Source organism: Vicugna pacos, chromosome 5, assembly GCF_048564905.1.
Source record: "Vicugna pacos chromosome 5, VicPac4, whole genome shotgun sequence".
NCBI lineage: Eukaryota > Metazoa > Chordata > Mammalia > Artiodactyla > Camelidae > Vicugna > Vicugna pacos.
The window spans coordinates 22252320-22268135 of record NC_132991.1 but is presented as its reverse complement, the minus strand read 5'-3'; the positions used below and the strand labels follow the sequence as shown (position 1 = coordinate 22268135).

General features: G+C 35.6%; 1 protein-coding gene across 3 annotated transcripts in view; it reads right to left on the bottom strand.

Moving 5' to 3' along the window:
* The window catches only part of ARHGAP15 (Rho GTPase activating protein 15), a 584181-nt gene extending 570786 nt beyond the window's left edge, over positions 1–13395 (bottom strand). Inside the window, exon 1 of one of the 3 annotated variants that reach the window (XM_072960912.1) lies at positions 13301–13395. The gene's annotated coding sequence lies outside the window, so the exon portion shown is untranslated. Of the gene's footprint in view, positions 1–9091; positions 9383–13300 lie in introns of those variants that run through there. The other 2 variants (XM_072960913.1, XM_072960914.1) reach the window with 2 other exon arrangements.
* Positions 13396–15816: the final 2421 nt, after the last annotated feature.

The window sequence follows — 15816 nt, the reverse complement described above, 5'->3', positions numbered from 1 at the left end:
TGACTCCTTGTGCCCAAGTGTCACTGGATTCCTACTTCTCCACATCAAAATCTGCCAAATGGACCTGGGATACAGTGCATCATGGTCAGGGAAAGTCAGAACAACCACTGCATCTCACCTTGTCCCCATTCCTGACTCAAGTCATATTCTCTACCTAACTGCCATGCTAACTAATCTCTGATTTTCCTGTCAAACTGATTTCTCACCCTGAAATTATGACCCACTTAATAATTTCCTTTCTTAGGGCCAGATTTCTAGCCTAGAGCCCTATGGCCTGTAGGATGCTGCTAATTCTCCAGAGATAGCATCACAGCCACTTATCTCCTGAGTATTTTGTCAGTCGCTTCCCATTGCCACACCTTGCTGTCATTTAAATGGGTGTCCTAGTACCACCTGCCTTCACAATTAGGACTGAGATGGGTATATTCACTCAACCTCCATACATGGAATCCTGAGCAGGCTTCCTCAGGGGGAAAACAAAACAGAAGGAAAACAGAAAAAGACTTTGCTAACTGGATCAGGAACCTAGACCCTTGACCTCCCAATACCTTTTCTTATATTTTTTCTCAGAATCATTCTGCTTGGACCCCCCCCCCCCCGCCTCATGAACAATCTATGGTAATACTTACAACCCTAGGCAAAAATTAGATGTAATATAAAAGAGGGTGAAGAGAATTCTGCTTTTTTCCCTCTCTCCTAGTCTCTATAATACTTCTTTGCTCCATTTAATTTTAGGTCCAAGACTTAGTGGCTGCTTTTCACTTTTTGAGTGGCTCTGCGTGATACATATTAATTCCTCAAAATTAAAGGGTATTTTTGGTTAGATACATCTTGAGCTGCTTGAAGGAAAATTTCCACATCAACCAAAAATTGGTAAACAAGCAAGAAAAGAGTGAGCCTTCTTCCTTCTCTCCCATACCACTATTCTATACTCCCTCACACAGCTGTATTGAGGAGATAAAAGTAATAGCAATAAATTACTTTTGATGAGTTTCATAATACTTAGTATTGAAATAAGCCAAAATTATACTGGCATGATTTTTACATTATAATAAGGGGGAAAATGGTAATCATTTGATTCAAAATGGCCTGATAAAATAATTACTAATACAACTACTATTCACACTGCATTTAACCTTTCTGAGCAATATTGTGTAACAAAAATTCTGCAAAGTTTTCTATATATGTTATTTTTTTATATTTTGTGAGGAAACTCCTTGTTTTATAAATGAGGCAACACAGGCTCAGAAAGATAAACTAACTTGCACAAAATACCATATATAATATCTAGCAAGAGGTGGAATCCAGAATTGAACTTTGCTTTTTCTGAATTTCCAGGCAGTGCTCTTAATATCTTTACTATCTTCACAAGAAATTTAAAAAGTTCCAGACCAGAACTTGGGAGAAATATGTTCTCAGCATGTCCTCAAACACTTCTGTTTCTCCGAGTTTCCCTGTCTTCTATTAAATCTATCAAGGGCTCTGTTTCTCCCACTAGCTGGAATAATCACTGAAAATGATGTATGTAAAATCACTCTTAAAACTCTAAATAGAGTATGAATAGATAATAGACATTCTTACTTGTATTAATTAACTTGAACCCAACCATCACCCTGAAGACATAAAATAAATCTTAAATAGGCAAAATAAAGAAGTAAGAGAAGTAGGAGTGTGGAAGTAAGTAAGACTCCTTTTGCCATAGTCCAGACAAGACTTAATGGATGGCCACATTAGTGACTGTGACAATAAGTGAACACGGAGAGAAAGAAAGGAATACCCCAAACACTGGCAATTGGTTGACTGTATGGACAGGAGTCCATGGAGATTCCAAGTTTACTTGTTTAGATGATTTGAAGAACAGAGAAATGAGGATTCTCTGAGGAGATCAGGTGTTTAACATGAGACATACTCAGTTTGAACTGCTGATGAGACTTCATGGAAGAGGTATCAAGTAACAATTGGAACTAGGAACAATACTGGGAGAGACGTCAAGGACAAAGATAGAGATTGAAGGACTGTATCAAAGGATTACATTTAAATCATAAGACTGTATAAAAATGGCAATGTAGTCTTGTGAGAAGAAGAGAGGGCCTAAAACTGTGCCATCCACTAGAAATAATGTGCCAGACAAATAATTTAAAATTTTCTGGTAGCCACACTAAATGAGAAAAATGAAACAGGTCATTATATTAAAGTAATATATTTTAATAATATATTTATTTAACTCATTATATCAAAATTTTATAATTCTAGAATATAATCAATGTAAAGTATTAATGAGATAGTTTACACTCCTTTTGTTTGTACTGTCTTCAAAATCTGGTGTTTATTTTACACCCAATTTAGACTACTCACATTTCATGTGCTAAAGGGCCATCTGTGGCTAATTACTACTGTAATGGACAGCATGATTCTGAGAAGGAATTTTGAGGATTTAAGGGCTAATTGGAGACATAGGGTCTAGAGTACACAGAAAAAGATAAATAGAAAAGGTACCCATAGTATGACAAAAGCTAAGGGAAAAACATGTTTTCTTCCTCACATATTTTATAACATTCCTACATAAGGCAATATATGTAGTGAATAAGCAACAGGTTTTCCACAGATGGCATAGTTTTAGACATCAAAGAAGGACCCTTTCAGACCCTTTCAGGATATAGGGCCTCCTGAATGAAGCCCAGTATTACTTAACTGCTGACACCTTAGAGGCTTAGAAATTGTTGCATGGCATGGTGAAAATAACATGGATTTTGCATTGCCCAGACCTGCGTACAAATCATGACCCAGCCTATCAAATAGCATTATAAATTTGGGCACTTAACCACTTAACCTAAGCTTCGTAATCTAAAAATGGAGATATGAAAAAGATTGATTTTTATGGATATCAAATGTTACTGGGTAGGCAAAGCATCTGATCCATAATACATGTTGAATAAATCATAGCTTTGATGAGTATTATTAATAATCCCACTCTACTCGTTTATATTGATGAATGTCTCATGCTACTGAAAGCACCTAGAAAATAACATTGTCTGTTTTTGGTGACCCCATGGTTGTGTTGGAGATACCACCAGGGTAATCAACATCCATTTTCCCTCCTACATTCTACTTCCTTTAGGAGAACCATTAAGGTATGAATAGATGATGCTACACAGAGGCTCAGATCACTTAGTTTCCTACTGCATAGAGCGGAAAGATGAATACAGGCTTCATCACTCAGTTTCTAGCCTTTAAAATTCTGGGATGAAATTAACTAAAGCAGAAAGATAAATTAAAGAAACTAAATTTCCCCTTGACTCAGCACACAATTTCCTGAATATTCTACCTTTCACAGCTCTTTTAAAAAGAAATCTCATTTTGACTCTAAGCTTGGCATTACATCAGCAGAGACTAGAACAAAAAGTTCTCTAAGTGTTTAGGAAATGTATCTAAAGGAAACATACAATTATTCAATTTTAATTCCATGAATTTAGCAAAGTAGCTTAAAATGTAAATACTTAGAGGTAGTTAGTTTATGACAACACGTTTTCAAATGCAGGGTTATTTGTTCTCAGTTTCAGAAAAGCACCATAGCATATAATGGATCCAGGATTCCAATCCAACATTTCATCACTCACAGGTTATTCAAAATGAACCCATAACATGTCATTTGTTTGAAATACATTTCTAGCTTTTCTTCCCCTAAATTTATCTTATATATTTACTCTCAGGAGAAGTCACAAATGTCTAGAAAGCCTTCCCTGACTCTACAGCCCACAGTCAGCTTTTATACCATTTATTCTTTTACTAATCAAATATTTATCGAGTGTTTATTATATGCATACCATTGTTCTAGATTCTAGGTATTCAGTAGTAAAAAAGGCAGACAAGGTTAATACTCTCATGGACCATTCAGTCCAAGGTAAAGACAGTCTCTAAGCAATTTCATAGGTAATATTAATTCACCATATCCAAAATGCCATGTAAGCAAACAACAGCAGAGCAATGAGACAGAGGGCCTGGCAAATCACAAAAAAAAATTGTATTAATTTAAAATAAAAGCCAAAATAAACAAATGGGACCTAATTAAGCTTACAAGCTTACAAGCTTTTGCACAGCAAAGGAAATCATAAGCAAAACAAAATGACAACCTATGGAATGGTAGAAAATATTTGCAAATGATGCAACTGACAAAGATTTAATTTCCAGAATATGTAAACAGCTCATATACCTTAATAGCAAAAAAACAAACAACCCAATCCAAAAATGAACCGAAGACCTAAACAAGCAATTCTCCAGTGACAACATCCAAATGGCCAACAAGCACATGAAAAAATGCTCAGTATTGCTAATTATCAGAGAAATTCAAATCAAAACTACAATGAGGTATCACCACACACCAGTCAGAATGGCCATCATTCAAAAGTCCACAAATGATAAATGCTGGAAAGGGTGTAGAGAAAAGGGAACCCTCCTACACCACTGGTGGGAATGTAGTTTGGTGCAGCCATTAAGGAAAACAGTATGGAGATTCCTTAAAAGACTAAAACAGACTTACCATATGATCCAATAATCCCACTACTGGGCATATATCCAGAGGGAACTCTAATTCAAAAAGATACATGCATCCCAATGTTTACAGCAGCACTATTTACAATAGCCAAGACATGGAAACAACCTAAATGCCCATTGACAGATGAGTGAATAAAGAAAGTGTGGTATATTTACACAATGGAATACTACTCAGCCATAAAAAGAATAAAATAATGCCATTTGCAGAACATGGATGGGCACAGAGGTTGTCATTCTAAGTGAAATAAGCCAGAATGAAAAAGAAAAATACCATATGATATCACTTGTATGTGGAATCTAAAAAAAGAAAAAAGAAGGCACTAATGAACTCATCTACAAAACAGGAACAGACTTGCAGACATAGTAAGCAATTTATGGTTACTAAGGGAAAGGGGGTGGGAAGGGATAAATTTGGGAGTTTGAGATTTGCAAATGTTAACCACTATATATAAAAATCGATGAAAAAAACAGATTTCTTCTGTATAGCACAGGGAACTACATTCAGTATCTTGTAATAACCTTTAATGAAAAAGAATACAAAAATGAATATATGTATGTGTATGTATGACTGGGACATTGTGCTGTACACCAGAAATTGTTACATTATAACTGACTATACTTCAATTTAAAAAAAAAGTATAATAGAAAGTCATTTGGAATGTTGGAAAGTTGTACATTTAAGTCATAAGAAAGTTACTCTGGCTACTCTTTGAAGAATGACTATTATATAAAAAGTAGAATCAAGCAGATGAGTCAGGAGAATTCTGCAGTAACAGTGGTAGAGGTGATAAGAAGTGATTAAATTTCAGATATTTTGATATACATTTTCCCCTTGCTTAATGTCTAATTCATTCCTGCTAAGAGAAAATCAGTGAAATAAAATCCAGATATCCAATCAATACTTATAAGTATAAAAAGGCATGAATAGATTCTTAAAATGGGTTTATGTAAGTAGTAGCAACAATTTTTTAAATTGTTGATAAAATACAATATAAAAAGTTTATTTATTAAATTTCCTTTCTTCTGTATCTTTTTTTTCACCAATATCTCAAATGTTTGTTAAGACTTACAGTTTTTTTGTCTTCAGAGCATATTTAATGATAAATTACAGCACAGAAAAACAATTTTAAGGCCAAAAAAACCTAACTGGTAGATTCTACAATTTGCTACCTCTTCAGCCTTCTTGAAAGTTCATAAAATGTTCAAATCAACATTACTCCATTTATTTTGTATGTTTTTTCTCTAACTTGAAACTAGAAGGTAAATCAGTAAGCATGGTTTTATCTAAAATTATGATAGTATCTAAATGTCACATATTGTAATGTATTCATTTTGCAGGTTTGGGGGGAATTCATTACACTACACCAACAAGCAAAAAAAATTACCAAAAATTATAATAGCCATTAGTCTGAAAAAAATATATCAGTTTTGAAGAGTCATTACTGAGAAAAGTAAACAGGATTATAGGAGGTAAGCCAGTATTTTGCAGGCTTTGCTTATTGCTGATTAATTGGATGTGGTTTGGGGTAAGAAGTGTGAGAGATAGAGTGGAAATGAGGGTAATTGTTAATTTATTGTCCTGAACAGAGAGATGAATAGTGGTGCCATTAAATGAGATAAATGAAAACAGAGAAGAAGCAGGCTGGGGCAGGTGGGGAGTAATTAAGAGCTTAGTTTTGAACATACTTATTTTGATGCCTCTATGAAGCATTCAAGTGGAGATGATAGGTAGACAATTTAATTTACAGTTTAAGTGCTAAAAAAAAAAAAGGTTTGGTCTTGAGATCTAATTAGAATATAGTTAGTGTCATACTCCATGGCACTACACAAGATCACCTAGGAATAAACTAAGACAAGAGCTAAAAGAAAGGTAGAAATCTGAAGATTGAGTGCAGGATATTTTAACATTTAGAAGGTTAGATAATGAGGAAGAGACAGAGAAAGAGCATCCAATCAGTTTGGAGAAAAACTGGGAGAATGAAATATCCTAGAAGTCAAATGAAGAGAGAGTTTCAAGAGGGAAAAGTGTTCAGTTGCATCAAATGCAACTCAGATGATGGATAATACAATCATATAGAAATAGCCATTGAGTTTGGCAAAATGAAACCACTGGGGCTCTGACAATATCATGTTCTGTAATATTTCTTTGGCATTACATTTATACTTATAAATTTATATTTAAAGTCTTGTGCTTATGCACTAAGCTATCAAAGAAGTTTTCACTGGCTAGATAGCACATATACATGTATATGTGTGTATTATCTTTATTATATTAAAGGTACTATTGTATGTACACTGCTCCACTTCTTTTTTCTTTTGATAATATCCTGGAGATAATCTGGGAGATAATCTAGCCATAGTAATTCCAATGTGCTTGGCTAGATTCCCCAGTAAGTCCAAGTACAACACAGTATACTTAGTTAGAGCTCAGCATTATTTACGGAATTGAACTGAACTGAGCTGATATCCACTGAAAGAGAAAATCAGTTTTAAAATTTACAATTGTACTGTGTGTTGTTGACAAAGCCAATTTTAAAATAAGGTATTCTGCCTATTCTTCAGCACCCTCTAGAGAATCCCTCTCATCAAATGTGCTTTCCTACGATTTCAAAGACAGAATCCACGAAGCATGCATTCCCTCCACTTCCTCTCCTCACTTCATTTTATCTATATCCCATTCATCTACATACACACTTGTTGAAGTGCTCTGTCTCTGTTTTTGGTGATTGCAGCCATTTGGCTTAGTATCCTCTAAGACTTTGTTGGATATCTGGACATTTTTTTTTCTTGATTTTCATTCTTTTTCTCTTTTCCTTCAGGTCAACATTCATATGTCATTCTTTTAAGCTACTGCTTATTTCGAGCTTTATAAAGAGAGTATTTTACATAAACTAGACCCAGTTCCTTAATTCTTTTAACATCTCATTCTAGCCTCGAATGTGACATACCTTTGGCCCTTAATTATACAGCTGAGAAAGATTGTATTCTCTTATTAAGAAAAACAAATAGCTTTTAATCTTTTAAAAACAAGCTCAACCTCAATCATAATAACAGAAATCTTACATAAAACTTCACTGGGATATATTTTTTTACAGATTGGCAAAACCTGAAATGTTTCATAACACAATCTATTGGAAAAGGTACATGGCTGCCATCAGCATTCTCACTAAGTGCTGACGGAAGTTCAAAATGTTACAACTAACATGAAGGATAGTTTGGCAATTAACTATGAAAATTATTTTTTCTCTTGGCTTATAAATAAATAGGAATTCACTCCATAGCTGTATTTTCAAGTGTACACAATTATATTCCAACATTCTTTGTATTTAGTAAAAAATAATTAAAAACATCAAAATTAAGTATGACATCCACACACTAGATTACTGTACAGGTACAAACAGAATTAGACAGTTTCTTGTTTTTATTATTAAAATATCTTCAAGATATTGCTAAAAGAAAAAAAAAACAAGTGGAGAGTGTATATAGTATACCACCTTTAATATAATAAAGATATACACACACATACATGTGTGTATATATATATATATATATATATATACATATTTGCTTTTGCATAAAGATAATATGAAGGATTAAAGAAAACTATTAAAAGTGGTTGCCTGTTTGGTTAAGGTGGGAATAAATAGAGGTATATAAAAATAGTGTAAGAAAGATTTTCACTCAAATGTTTATATTTAGGTTTTATTTGTTTTTAAAACATTTCACTGTATCACTTATTCTCAAATTAAAAAGAAAACAAAAACTAACTTTCATAATATGAAAAAGAAATCATTATAACCACAATCTATAAGAACCTCGAGGCACCTTGGGGAGGTGAACGGGTCATTAGTTTTACAGGAATACCTTCCTTTACTAACTACAGCCACTTCTGCAAACCACCCTGAAGAGCATGTTACCAACAGTGAGGTATATGAAGGAAGCAAATAAATCGTGACACTAGATAGCCCACCCAGATGCAAAATGTGGACATCCTATTATGTATTTCCCCTGCTCATCAACCCTGTTGTTACATAAAACCTTTAGCCATAATCTGCTCGGCAGGTCCACTCTATTAGAGGCTGAAACTATCTGCCCTGACCTCCTACTAGTATACGTCTACCTAACAAAGCTAGACAACTCACTCTTCCTTGGAAATTCTCTGATACTCCATGTTTTTGTGCCTTGACACCATTCCCTTCCTGTCTCAAAATGTTTCTTATCGCCTCAGCCCCAGTTTTTTCTGGAAACCACCACAGTGGTGCCCCGTTTTCCACGGGAGTCACATTCCGAGGCCTGCAGTGAACGCCTGTAACCGTGGACAGTACCAAATCCTGTCTATACTATGCTTTTTCCTCTACACACATACCTAGTTTAGCTTAATTTATAAATTGGGCACAGTTAAAGACTAAAAACAGCTAATAATAAAGTAGAACAATTTTAACAGTCTACTGTAATAAATGTTGTGTAAATGTGGTGTCTCACGCGCAAAATATCTTACTGTACAAATTGAATACCTTTTTCATCTTAATTAAACACTCACCACGTACTGTGGCCATAACTTTTGCAGTCTGAAGTGCGACAGCAAAACGAACGCGGATTTTTCTCTCCTTCTTCACAATTTCACGAATAGAAGATTCGGATTTGTTCTTACCGTAGATCTCCGCATACGATTTTTCTCTCTTTCATCTTCCCGTTAGAGGAAGCACTTCACCTCTACCCGTGGGCATATCTGAATTGCGAGCCGCGCTACGCTTGCGCCCTGGGGCCAGTATTAAGTGAAATAAGGGTGACTGGACCGCGCAGCTGCGAACCTGCGAGCGCCGATCCCACAAGCGAGGTGGCTGCTAAGAGACTAACGGGAAATGCCTGACGAGACAGTTCACGCCCCGGGCCCGACAGCGCGAGATTTCCTCAGGCTCCTCAGAATGGTGAGTAGTTTAAAACTTCCGGATTATTTCTGGTATTTTCCCTTTAACATTTTTGGGCGTGTCTGAGGGTGGGTAACTGAAACTGCGGAGAAGGGAGACGCCTGAACAAATATTTCTTCCCAGACTGTCCTGCTATCTCTGACTAGATATGACCAAACGATACAACACTTGCAAAATTCTCTAGTTTACTGCCTGGCACGTAACGGGAAGATAAGTATGTTCCACGAAATTCTGAATCGTAATAGAACATTTCATATATATTTTTATGGTATGACAAATTTTGTTGGCACTATAATTATTAGTGCAATAATCATACTAGATGATAAGCTTTTAGAAGCTAAGTATGAGGGGGAGGGGTTTATATATGGAGCAGCTGCTGAAAAATATTTTAAAATTCAGTTTAATTGAAACACTCGCTTTATTCAGACGTACCCTTAAACTGCCACTGTGTTTGATCGTAGAGTCTGGAAAATTTGAGTATGTGATGCTTTTAAATGTGCGCCTATGTGGCTATGTACTGGTTTTTCTGTGACTTTTACCTATTAAGTCACCTTTCCTCCGAGGGAAACATTTTAGTTCCTCAGTATGGGGTCCCCTCTTGTCAGCTGAGGGTCCATACGTTGCGGGGGCAGGTGGTTCATTAAGGCAAGTGTGGGCCAGTGCCGCAGCCTGGTCACTCAGGGTGTCTGTGTCTCAGAGGTGACCCACGTCAGCCCAGTCTGATCTCAGTCTGAGATATCTTTGCTGTGATGATAGGAGAAAGGCATTTTTTTTTTTTTTTTTGTAAAGAGTTTGCTGAAAGGGTCAGATGTAAACCTTAAGCTTTCTGGCCAACTTAGTGTGATGTTCTGCCAGAGACTGCTTATAGCAAAGTGAAAAAGAGAGCTAAAGAATGAAGAGAACGATCTTCATAACTGTGAGCTCCTGGACCTAGCCTGTGTGACTTCACTTTCCTTAGATTTTTCAGCTATACAAATCAGTGCCTATCTCTGTTGCCCACGCTGATTCTAACTTTTTTTTCTATCGTTTGCAAACAAAAAGAGTTTTGTCTACTACCAGCTGAAATTTAGAATACTTACAAGCACATTTTAAAGTTTAGCCGTGTAACATTTATCCTGCTGTGGAAAAAAATATGGTACCTAAAGTGTTAAATTCAGGATAGTAAATAATTTTTAAAATACATATATAAAACAATTGATTATGTTAAGTATTTCTAAGAGTGTGGGAATACCAAAATAGTCTAAAGATGTAGTGTAATTAATTTTCATCTACTACAAGAAAAGTGTGTATTTCTTCAGGAATATCTTAGAGAAAAGGACACATCTCTGTGATGGACCCTTTGTATAAAACATTCTTAGAAATTTAAATGCCACAGACAGGACCAGTGATTAACAAAACACTTTTTCCCCCAAAATATTTCCCCCAAACTGTTTGTCATGGCATCAGTCTCCTCACCTGAGACTGAGGTCTTCAATATTTAGCTGTTCCTTTGGATTCTGTTTGCTAAGAGACCTTATTCAAATTCTACTGCAAGGAGTAGTGGAGATCTGGATAAGAAGTTAGGAGAGAAAAAAGCCCTGGAGTCTTCTCCTGTGCACAAGGATTATTTTTAACAGATGCCCTAAGTGCTGGGAAATAGGATGATTATGTTCTAAGAACAATGGGTGTGGGATGGAAGAGAAAAATAGAGTCTGTTTCTCTAGGTACCAAGGCTTGGAGGCCTGAAGTTAGGGACAGAGCAGGCCACTCCAGGACAGAGCATTAAAAAAGGACAAGAAAAGGAATATTAACGGGGAAGGGGAGAATATCTCCTTCTGAACTTTACTGAATCCTGGCCTCAAGTGGAAATGTATATTTTTTCACAAATCAGCTTTGAAATGACTTTCAAATTAGATCCTCCGCACTATTTTTATTTCACCAAAATTTGTTTCTTATTCACTTAAAATGTATAAAGACACAGTAACTCATTTGTGATTTACCCTCTCAAGATTTGGTCTGTACGCTCAAGAGATAACACATTACAAATTTTTACAAACAGCTCTGAGAGCGTTTTAGTTTACAAGTCTATCTTCTCAACTTGTGGCTCTTCATAAATCCATGTTTAGTATATTTAATTAATTCTTAATTTTACACACACTTGATCAAACATTTCCATTTTAATTTAATGGTTTCTGTAAGAACCAATCATTTTAGAAGGAATTTAGGTTTTAAAAATATTAAATCACTTAAAAAACTGGTGGACTTTTTTTTCAGTGCCAAATGCTTATGTGGATATTCATTCTTGCTAAAGTGTAAGTACTACATATATTTATTCATGTGATGTTCTCTTATAATCAAATGAAATAAAGTAATAACTTATCAACCCAAGCTATCTGAATTATACAGCCTTCATAGATGCAGAGGCTCAGAACCACAATATCAAGGACAGATTTAAGTAACGCTTCCCATTGTGAGCGAACGCAGCAAACTGAAAAGCTAATCAGAATATCAAAGCAGATACATATTGCCAGGGTTCTTTTACACTCTAACAATAAAAAATGTATTGAACATCAAGTCCTAATCTCTACTTTTTCATAATCAATTTAATCGTCCACAAGTAGCTAGCTTCATTATTGACAATTGAAGAGATCTTAACATGGAGTGTACTAGTATAACTAATAATTTCCTACCAAATTGACCACATCAAAAAAAATTTATAGGAGTCTTTCAATAGAAGACAATAAAAGAAAAGAAAATCGTTGCCACGTATCAACCCTATAACTATTTTTTAATAACACAAAAAAATAGGTGTTGTGGGGGCCATCATTTCCCCCATCCAAGAGCATAATAAAAATAATATCATGGAAGAGTGGATCATATCTGGAGCTTTCATTAAAATTTCTTCCAAAATCCACAGTCAGATCTATTTTAGGTATTTGTCGCTGAGATTAGTAATACTTTTGTATTTTTTGTACATATATTACAGCACACAAAGACATTCTGTAAAAGCAAGAAGTGAATATAAAAGAAAAGTTCTTGTCAGTTTATGATTAACAAATCCTTTTAATTTCTAAGGTTATTGTTTTGGAAATCTCAAAGAAGGAAAATTATATAGTTAAGTAAATACCAGAAATGTATGTCTAATTTGCCTCTTTTCCCAGAAGTAACCTTCAGTGAAGTAAGCTGTGACTTCTCTTTTAAACATAAAGTTTGCTTATGAAATAGAAAAGCTCTCATTTCACCCTATATCTTAAATAAAATATAGGGGGAAAAATTAAATGTCATGATAAAGAGCTTTCTTTCGCATTTTAAAATTTTCTTTGTTTTTAATAGCTATTTAATAAACTACACATTTAATAAACTATACCTTTCCAAAGGTTTCTAATGCAAACTTTAATACAACACTTTACAGTATCTTTCACGCTGCATACAATTCAGATATTATTTCTTACTGTTACAAAGTGCCCTTTTCTCTTTTTTATCTGAATCTTGAAGAGTACATACTTTAATGAATCAGTCAGTTAAAGATGCAAAGTCCTACGTTTTCTCCAGTAGTTATTTTTAAAAGCACTTTCAAACTAAAACTATATCTTATTTTATCTTTAATATTTTGTATGAAATCTTAGTATAATATCTTTAAAAGGATTTTAGAATTTAACAGTTGCAAATATAAAAACAATATTCTTTTCTACACCAAAGGAAACAAACTGGTATTTTAATTACAAGTGAAAACATCACAACTTTATAGGAAGAGTTTATACGTTCACAGAGAAACACAGGATACTCTGCCAAACATTTTCAAATTGAAATTGCACGCCCAATATGAAGTTAAATGCACTTACCTTTCCTCAGTGCTGACCTGTTATTGAAACTGCCATCAACTTCTAACAGTTAATGACTCTTTCAACAAAAACGGAAAACAGTAAAGTCACATGTCGTAAGAGTAGGCCTAGGTTGGATGCTGCTTAATTTCAGTACTGGAGAAAAAAAAAAAGCAGGGGGTGGGGTGAGCACAAAAACTTTTAAATAAAACCACTTCCTGCGTAGATACGGTTAACCACACACATCACATCATTACTCAGTTTGAAGAAATTGCCTTGTATAGTCAACAATATTGTTATTTTTCAATGTGATTTTCAATTTTCAGACACTACGCACTTATAAGGGTTTCATCAATTCTGATTTAATGGGGCAAAATGTGCGGTTAAAAATTTAGCAGGGGAAGCAGCAACCTGGTAAGCACTGGGGACACTTCCTCTTTCTCTGCCTTCTAACAAGGGCTCAAAGGCTAAGCCTCTGTTCTCCTTCATCGGCTGGAGTGTGTCCACATGCCTTCGGGAGGCTCCACTTACTGACTTGAGAAGATAAGGGGCCACCTCCAATTCATAGAGCTGGTGACAGACTCTCACTCATGGAGGGACCCACAAAGAATTACTAAGTTCATGAGGCTTTGGACAGGTTGCATTACAATCTCAGAGAACACAGCCCAGGGCCCCGCTGTCACCTGGGGGAAAGGAAAGTGCTCATCTAGCACATGCTGTGGCATTTGCTCTGGTGGTGGCTCTCACACAGGTGTGTCCTCCCTGACAGTTTCCTAAGTAGTTCTGAAATCTGCTGAAGAGCTTTTACTCTGGCTGAGTGATTCATTTGGTGGCCTGATTTAAGAAGAAAAATAAAATAAAGGATCCAAGGGATATCATTTTGGCATGCTGCTGTGTGCCCATCTATGTCAAACTTCAACCAGCCCAAGACATATTGGGCGGTGGGGGCTCAAAATAACTATAGGGTGTGCATCTTTATTGAACCATGAAGTTCAAGAAATAAGCTCCTGAATGTCCAGGCTTGGCAAGATATTTGGAAAAAGAATAGCTTCCCTTCCAAATATATAAGAAAGTTAAATCACACTCTCTTGTCACCAAAACCAATTAGACTAGAAATCATTGATGTGGAATGTTTGGCACATATAAAGACAATCTTTGAAAATATATTTGACATATATGGCCCAAAGTAAGCATAGCATGTTTATGAAAATTAATCTAATTTCCTGAGGACTCTCCTTTTTAAAATCGTATTTCCAATTAACCCTAGAACTCACTGTCAGTTGTCATTTGGGGATGCACCTTTTTAAGTTTTTAAAGCCCTGAAGATTTGTACCCAATATTCCTACCTAACATTGAGGAGACTATAGAACATCATAATGAAAGTGAGGAAACCATATTTCAGGCTTTAGTTCTGACACTGCTGTTTGTTTAACCTTGGCCAAGTCACTTAAGTTCTCTGAAATTCAGGTGGTTTTTCCATATAATAAGACATGCAAATAAAAAGCATCTATCTCCCAGAATAAAATTGTTAGTTGGTATACATGGCAGCCTCCCTGGGTGAAACCTGAAACTGGCCCCTGTACAGTGAGGGCAAGAAAAGACCAAAGAAAGAGGTAGACTACTCCAGATTGGGAGGTGGCAGGTTTAATAAGCCAGGGAACTTAACATACAAGGATTGTCTTGGGTGGCTGCAAGACAAGTAGATCTTCGCACTGCCCACCAGAATCTTAAAAGGTTTATATAGAGGATTTACCTAGATACAGTCATGTATATGGGTCTAAACAGTCTCAACAACACATAGCTCTCTCAAGGCTGCATCCTTGAAAACGGCACCCACTGTGGGAACAGTGGGCAAAACATACATTCCAAGGTCAGGGGAGGAGGTAAGGTGCCTCCAATTCCCTGGGTCCAGTTTGTGGGTCAACTGGAGGTCACATTCTCTCAACAACCTCCTCCAACAAAAGCAAGTAAATAGATTTAAGTATTTTGTAAATAATGAAGAATTGCAGATATATATACATTAGCATGAGCTGAGAAATGCTAATGCATCCTAAGAAACATCAGAAAAATTCAGTACATCCTTCTCAATTTAAGGCCTTGTAAATCCCAGTCAGCCTCAGGAATCTAAACACTAATATTAGACATTTGAATAGGAAAAATATAAATCAGCAATTTACCCTTTTGGGGAATAAATAAATACAAACACCTACTTGGAGATATGAATGTTCAATATTTATTTTTGATCATGTATAAGAAGACATTAAATAGAGCACATTTTCTTAGGGGGCATTTTTGTGATTGATTGATTCATGGCTCAAGTTCTTTGAGTGCTCAGGCTGATTGACAGCTCCCATTCCTTGTCCTCAGGTGTGCCCATCTCTTTTATGCATGTTTTTACCCATGATACACACAGAGAAATCTATGGGAGGGAGCTCAAACTGTAATGTTAATTACATTATAATGAGCATTGGGTCAAGTTAAGCCAAGTCCTTCTCTCTATTGCGCAGCTGCAGTGTTTGATTCTAGCTGGCTTTTTT